Genomic DNA, 8,905 nt, shown 5'->3' on the forward strand with positions numbered 1-8,905 from the left:
CAAGAGGGCAAAGTGTGTCTCATGTTGCGCTCGCTGTATGGGATGATGCAGTCGGGTCGTAACTGGGCACATGAGCTTAACACCACTCTAACTGCTCTCAAATGGGTTCGGTCGCGCGCTGATCCAGCCGTTCGCATTCGAGTTACCGACGCCGGGACATCTATTATGGGAGTGTACACCGACGATATGGACGGTATCTCATCGTCAAGCGCAGCTGCGGAGGAGGCAACTACTGGCATCAAGACGGCGTACGAGGTGACCGAGGTTCCGCGAACGGCGCCCTCGCTTGGCATGACTGTCTCGTATGACGAGTCCAACGGGATTATCACGGTGTCGTCTCGCCCTTATCTCGAACGAGTACTAACACGTTATCATATGCTGGAATGCAATCCCAAATCGACTCCCCTCCCAGTTGGGATTGTTCTAAGCAAGTCCCAGGCAGCGTCTACACCTGCTGAGGTTGCTTTCATGGCCGATAAACCCTATCGCGAAGCGGTGGGGTCGATTCTTCACGCGGCAAATACCACTCGTCCCGACATCGCATTTGCAATCAACCGACTGGCAGCATTCGTCCAGAACCCTGGGCCGGCACATTGGAAAGCTGTACAGCATTTACTTGCATACCTCAAAGGCTCCCTCGACTATCGGCTCACTTATCGTCGTGGGACTCCAACAGGCATCGAACCTATCGGTTGGGTAGATGCAGACTACGCGTCAGACATCGACACTCGCCGATCGACCTCAGGCGAGATCTTCATGATGTCGGGAGGACCAGTGTCTTGGTCGTCAAAGAAGCAGGCAACTGTCTCTACATCGACCACTGAGGCCGAATACGTGGCGCTGTCGCGTGGAGCGAAACAGGCCATGTGGTTGCACAGTTTCTTGGACGAACTACGAATGACACAAGCTCGACCGGCGCTAGTCAAGACCGACAACATGGGAGCTGCAGCACTGGCGAGAGACGCGAAGGGGCATGCGCGCGTCAAGCACATCGACGTTCGCGAACATTACATCCGCGAGCGTGTAGAAGCGGGTGATATCACCATCGAACACGTCGCTTCTGGCGACAATATTGCCGACATTTTTACCAAGATACTCCCGCGGGATCTGCACCGTATGCATGTGCGTGCGATGGGTTTGATGGATTGAGAACGGTGGCGGAAGCAAGGGCGAGGAGGAAGGGGGCGGGGCGGCGATGCCCGTACGTACATTCGAGGGGGAGTTTCCTTTCCCCTTTCGGTTTCTTTTTCTTTGTCTCAATTTCTACTTACGATACCTATGGACCTTCCGCGCCAGGGGGAGTGTTGAATAGTGGCACGGCTGGCCATATAGCCGCGCGTCTCGTTCTCGAGACGCGTACTGACACCGATTATCCCCCTCGATACCATTTCATATCTCCCCGATCGCATACTTATACTCGACGTAACCCAGGAGCGTATCTCAGTCGTCCACCAAGGTGTCCCGACTGAGGTACGCTCCAACTTACTTACTTCTACTATATCTCACACAAAGTGTAGTGTTATTTCTACAGGTATAAATACAGTCGTCCACCAAGGTGTCCCGACTGAGTGTTATTTCTACAACAGCCTTTGAGAGTCTGAGACCAAAAGAATCGGAGACACCGACTTGATCCGACCACTTGGCGGACTCCGGACCGGACCACCGTATTTGCTCAGCGCTTGCTTTATGGCACAGTGAGTGATACAGTATACTCCCCCGGCGCCGGGCCGGGCGGACGACGTGCCGGGCGCCAAATGGTCCTGCACCACCTTGAAGGCACCTTTGACTTGATGCTTCATCCATATCCATAATCCACCCCTCGCCGTTCCCGTTCCCAGTGGCATTGCCACATGTGGAGAAGCCAGGCCCTGCGCGTCCCGGTGCAGTATTCGTGCCTTCTTAATTGCTGACTGATCACGCCCTGCCAATTTATCCCACTGTAATTGAGCGCTCCCCGCCGTCGATCATGATGTCCGGGGAAATGATGCGCCGGAGGAACATTCCGAATCCCGAGAGAGAAGATGCTGACAAGTAAACAGAATAGAGCAACTTGAAAGGCTATCAGTAAAAGTACTGGCCTTTCATTCTGCTCAAGCTCTCCTGTTGGATTTCCGCACCGTCAAGTCTTTAAAAGGTTCAGCAAGAAGAGAAACAACAATTTACAGCAAATTTACATATAAAATTGCAATTCATATTAGTGCTGGCCAGATTTAGAATTATATTATGTTTGGGTAACTGTTGATTATATTCAGAATATTTATCAAGATATTATGCTTTTGGTTGATATATTCAAGTGATCATGTTTGAATATATTATATTATATTATGACTATACTATATTATAGCCACAGAACATTCAAATATAGTAAGGTGGATTATGCATTTATAGCCATTTCTGATGAAATTTTTTATCAGTCGCACGGTCCCATGAGAATTTGGGCCTGAAACTTGTCTAAAAAAGGCAGTTTCTCATCATTTCCTCATGGGGATGGCATTGCGCATGTCACCCACCTTTGGGGGTGACAAACTGAATAAAATAGTACAGTACTACTGCTAAGTATGATTGAATTTAATCTGATTTTGACATACAGTCACATATTTTGAATCAATGTTATAAATTATTCACTATACTGTGCCATTTCAATCAATGGCTTGTAACATGTAACACTCACTGTCTGCAATCATAGCTGTCTGGAGCTCTCCTGAAAACCTAACAAGTCAAAAATTGTCTGTAAGGGCAATCCTGGAGGCTCTGACAAGAGTCCTAGCAGGGGAGGATCCAAAGAGAAGAAACTTTAAGGGTCCACCTGTGAGGGCACCAACTATATACGGGTCATCCATAACTGTAGATAGAGCACAGAAGGCTTGAGCTGTAAAGGCAACCCCAGAGGCCTGAGATCAAGGTCCTAGCAAGTGAGAATCCAAAGAGAAGAAACTCTCAGGGTCTGCCTGCTAGGTGGCTGACTCAAGGGGGGTTCAAGTCTCGAATCATGGATATAGGGTCGGAAAGTTTTTTTCCGACCCCTGGGGGACCCCCCCCTCCCCCCCTCCTGCCATATCGGGTAATATGTTCCCACAATTTGCATCATGTGACCACTGATGCGATCAAAAGGTGGGATAAAAAATTCAATCTTTGTGAAACTTTTTTTTGCAAAATTTTTTTATATATGTATATGTGTATATGTGTATGTATGTATGTACCTGGAACCTTCAAACACATATGGCAGGCTATATCAGCTCTTCAACATGTTCACCTCTCATCAATTACCTGTCAATAGACCTATGACAGAGTGGGCTATCCAAGCTCATGGGCCTGAAAGCATATAGATATAAGTATGAGAGTTGTGCACTATAGAAATTGGAGTATATACACTATATTTTCAGTGGCTTTACACCCATATAAGGCCCAAATCTTTCATATACAAAAAGTTTTTTTTACCCCCCCTGGGACCCCCCCCCCCCTCCCCCCTACCCCATGTGCCTGATAAGGATCTTGAACCCCCCTTGGGCTGACTATACTGTAGCAATTTATTTAATTCGGCAGTCACGTGTCATCCCGGCCCCTCTTGCAAAAATGGTTCCACACACAATAGATTACACAAGGACCATTGATCCCATCACTATATACATGATATAAGACACCAAAACAGTTAAAAAACATAAAAATGAAATACAGTAATTCTTGTGTTGAAGGAGACTGGGTTAGATCCCATATGTTGTACATTGCACTTTTGGGTTATAACCAAGATGTTGCGCATTGCACCAGGTGTTCCAGCTGGCGGACAGCTCTGATTATGCGACGGGGGCGGTTCTTTCACAATCTGCCCCGGACAGGAAGTGGCCCCTGTAGCATTCTATTCCAAAAGCTTAAATGATGTCCAGCGCAACTACGAAATCCACGACAAGGAGATGCTCGCGATCATCCGCGCACTCGAGGAGTATAGACACTTCCTCGAGGGCGCCGCGCACCCTGTCGAGATTTGGACTGACCATAAGAATTTGGAGTACTTCCGGAGACAGGCCCGGTGGTCCCTGTACCTCTCCCAGTTCGACTTCACGCTGTCACCCGAGAACTTTGGTGTCTAATCGGCATCAAGCCTGCCACGTCCACGGCGTAACACCCGCAGACGGATGGGCAGACAGAACACGTCAACCAGGAGTTGGAGCAATACCTGCGGATCTTCACCAACTACCAGCAGGACGACTGGGATGAGCTGATTCTGGCCACGGAGTTTGCCTACAACAACCACGTTCACTCCTCCACGCAACAAGTCCCGTTCATGACGGACTTGGGCCGACTCCCCCGTATGGGCTTTGAACCTGGAGTCCGCTCCGCTAGAGAGTTTGTGAAGGAGTTCCGCGACCAGATTGCCACAGGTGTTGCCGAAGCGAAGGCTGCGCTTACAAAGGCCAAAGAGGAGTACAAACGCTACTACGACCAGTCCGTCTCCGGAGTTTAAGGTTGGCGACCATGTTTGGCTGGATGCCTCTGACATCAGGACCACTCGCCCCTCGGAAAAGTTCTCCCACCACCGCCTCGGACCATTCAAGATAGTCGCCGAGATCAGCAAAGGTGCCTACAAGCTCGACCTCCCTCCACGCTACTCGAAGCTCCACCCGGTCTTCCCCGTCGTCAAGCCTCAAGCTCGCCCAGGACAACCCCTTCAATGGATGCCCCGGCTACGACCAGCCCCCTCCGGACCTCGAGGACGGAGTCCCGGAGTGGGAAGTAGAGGACATCTTGGATGCAAGGGTGAGGTATAAACAGCTGAACTACTTCGTCAGATGGAAAGGCTATGACGCGTCGCACGACCAGTGGGTCCGCTTTGACCGCGTCTTCGCCCCGGAGAAAATTGCGGAGTTCTATCGTAAGTACCCTGGCAAGCCATGGCACATCGCCTCCGCGACCTTTGACTCGATTCCGTTCTGGTCTATGCGTTGGGACACCGCATTCAAGAGGGGGGGGTGATGTCGGGGGAACCCCCTTTCGGCCCCTCGGAGACGCGTCCGACTCCGGTCCGATTCTGGTTCTGACTCCGGTCCGGCCCTCCATCTCGCCTGCACAATCACCGATCCGTCAATGCCCTCCCGACAGTCGCCCTGGGACCTTGCCTGCGACGCTGCCCAAGCCTTCTGTGCCCAACAGCGGCAGCTATGGACAAGCAGTATATAGTCAGCTACCTAGCAGGTGGACCCTCAGAGTTTCTTCTCTTTGGATCCTCCCCTGCTAGGACTTTGATCTCAGGCCTCCGGGGTTGCCCTTACATCGGACTGGGATCAGGATTGGGCCAAAAGGGAGGTTCCCTTGACATGAGCAGTATCACAGGCTCTGTCCCAAGATGGATTTATGGGCCCTGGCCTTGATAAATCCTGACTTATGTAGTGCTGTCCTCTTATGATTATGAATGCATTTTTTGCATAATATATTTCATATTCCTAATATATTTATCTTTATATTTATAATATATTTATATTTATATTTATAGTATATTTTTATTTATATTTATAATATTTATATTTATATTTATAATATATGTATATTTATATTTATATTTATAATATATTCATATTCCTGAGAGCATAATATAATTGTCTTCATGATCTTGAATATATATTCACTTATATTCACAATATGTTCAATTATGGTCAACCCATCAGAGTGCTTCCCACAGTGCTCTTGAGACCAGGTATTACTGTGATAATTTATTCAATTCGGTGGTCACATGTCACACCGGCCCGCTGGCACCGAAATATTTGGTGTGTCACAACTCCTCATTCAAATGCCAAATGTCAGACAGCCATTGGGGCATCAAAGGATTTTCGGCGCTGATGCCACACAGTTTTCCAACACCGAATTGAATAAATTGTTACAGTATATTCTTTTGGCTTGAAAAATGTTATTAGTAGAATTTTATGTTAAAACCACTGTTCCAAGTCAACTCATTGCATGATGTGACTTGTAATTGGGATAGGTCAGTGGTTCTGAGGGGCAACAAGAAAGCCTTCAGAGTAAGTTTCTTGTAGATTAAGCAGGTTTATCAAGGGCTTGAATGGTACTGCCATCAATCAATATATAACAAATATAACCATGGCATAATATAATTATAGTCATATTTAAATTTTTTCCAGTGAATATATATAATCATATTTATTTCAATATATTCAAAACATAGTCTGGCATAATATAGTTGTGGACAACACTAGACTCATGACATCGCGGGGCACGAAAACGATGCCAGCGCACTCACGGAACCAGGGAAGGAACAAGCAAATGAACGATGTCATGGTGGTGGTTGTTGACAAGACAGCAGGTTTTGGAAGTCGCGGGCGGCAGATACAGGAATCGGCATGGTGGCAGAAGGCGGCAGTGATAGAAATTTTCCCGGGCTGTCAAAACCTGTCAATGATATATCCACTGAATGAGAGGAAGATCCGACGTGTCCGATGGCAATAGTTCAAATCTTATGATGCACCTAAGATATTCAAATATAATTGATTACGGGGGAGTCATAATATATTATATTCATAAAATATTCATATTCATAATTGGGCATATTCAAGTTCAATGAATATGTAAGGGGCATATTATAATCATATTTATTTGAATATATTCAGAATATATTCTGCCATATTATAATTATGGACAGCACTATTCGAGTTGGGTCCTACCGTCCTCCGAAACCTCACGGCGCGCCAGTGTGTGCGCAAGGCTGCCCTCATGGCGATGCACGCGTTGTATGGCGCATCCGCAGAGCACCTACCAATTCCACATATCTCTTCATATTAGAATGAACGGCCCGCTGAGCCGGCGCATTCTAAGATGAATAGATGAGCTTAAAAGCCCTATGCTGCAATAAACAATACAATAAAACTGCTATAAAGCTAATAATTCTGAGACATAAGACCTATGCTGCAAATATAACACCTTCGCTGCAATATCTGCAATAATTACCACTTAATATGCCAAAGATATCATGACTTGTGATAAGATCACCTGTTTGCCTAATAAGGCAATTATTGCCAGCACCAAAAACGCGTATTTTTTGCACAAGACAGCTAAGTTGCTAAAAAAGGAAAATATTGCTACCTCCTTATCCCAGAGTCAAAAATTCAGATTGCTTCATTAGATGTATTAAGTAGACAAAATTCAGGTAGTACTAGCAGCAAGACAACACCAAAACTAGCAGGCAAAGCAAAAACATGACGACCATTTACTCACGCTGGCCTGGCGGGCCCTTCCCTTTCCGGCCTATGACAAATCCTCGCTGACTGATGGCTTTGTTCACGTGGTTCTTGCCGAAAGCAGGGCGGGGGCGAGGGCGTGGCACAGACTGAGTGGGTGGAGTGGTCTTCTTCATCTGCTTCTTCAAGCGGGCCAAAGCCTTACCCCCATCATTGGTGGGCTGCTTATTCTCCTTATCGTGGCGTGACTTCTTCCGCGCGCTTCCTCCCTCGTCATTGTCGTCAACTCGTTTCCGCTTCTTACTCCCACCACTCCCCTTGTCCTTCTCTCCTGCCCGCGTCCGTGATGCAGTTCTCTTCTTCTTCTGATGAACCGAGGCCTTGGCGGCTTGACGCGCAGCTGTCGCGCGCGACAGCGCCCGTGAGCATCTTGCGCTTGCGTTCGGTTGGCGTCGAGGTCGCATCATCATCACTCTCCTTGTCCGACTCCGGGTCCTTCTCCCCACCAGAACCCTCTGACTCCGAGTCCTCCACGACCTTGCGCTTCTTGGATTTCGATGCACGTGTCGTTCCGACATCACTACGTGTCTTGCGTCCTTTTGCAACAGGGAGGTTGCCGCTCTTCTGCAGATCCTTCAACCGCCGCAGCTCCGACACCAGCTCCTCAGCTGTCAGCCGTTGCCATCGGCAACTCTTGTCCTTCAATGCCGCATATATAGCCCGAGTGTCTGTGTTGTTTTGCAGAGACAAGCGCTTGAATGGTGTGTCCTCGGGCCAACGCAGTGTGACGCTGTGGAGCGCGACGATCTTCTCGGGGAAGCTCTCGAAGTTCATCCTAACCGGCTTGCCAACAATATCCTCTGAGGTGAGTATCAGTATAACGGTCTCACTTGTTCATGATCACCATACCTAAGCTGCTCTGGATCATCGCCGCCTCTACTCTCATCTCCGGGACACTCGGAGCATGTATCGTTCCTAGCGCAATAGTTTAATATATTAAAGAAAAAAAAAGGAGCCAAAAGACGAACCGTTTTTACGCGCTACTGCCCACAACTCGAGGAGGGAGGAGATCTGAGGACCATCTTTCTTGAAGATCTCGAGGAAAAAGCGAAGGGCGCCGCCGGATTCGATGGTAACGGGAATGATGGAGTCGTTGATATGCCCCGCGTGAAAAGAACGCGGCCCCAATCATGCCGGTGCGCTGCTCAAGGCTGATAAACTAGACAGAGTTGGTAAGCACACACTCTAAACGCGACGCGCATGTACGAACCTCCTCCGCAAACCACTGGAGGGTGTCAGCTGCATCCATCGTCGCCGACTTGTTGTCGGCACGGACACCCGCTTTTTTTGTCTCGCGTTGTGTTTTAATTGCAGAGATAGTTTCGTCGACATCCTCCTTGGAGATCTCGTCGAGCAGCGCCGGATTCTCCGCAATCATTGCGTGAACATCTTTGAGTTTATATTTCTGGCCGACAGGCAAATCTGCGTGTATTGTTAGTCATTTGAGTGCGCGTTATAGGATAGAATACTACCTTCGTTAAGCTCAGCCATTATAAGCTTGATTTTGGCATTGTGCGAGTTAACGGCTCGTTGTTTTTTGACCCGTCGTGAAGCATTGGTAATCCGTCGTAGGACTTCGGCTTGTGCAAGTCCGTATTCTTGAGCAAGCTGAGGGACTGCGTCGCGCACTGGCTTCAGCAGGTTGTTGATTGCGTCAGCAAGGC

This window comes from Mycena indigotica, assembly GCF_014461135.1.
Source record: "Mycena indigotica strain 171206Taipei chromosome Unknown Mind.scaff0008, whole genome shotgun sequence".
Taxonomy (NCBI): Eukaryota; Fungi; Basidiomycota; class Agaricomycetes; order Agaricales; family Mycenaceae; genus Mycena; species Mycena indigotica.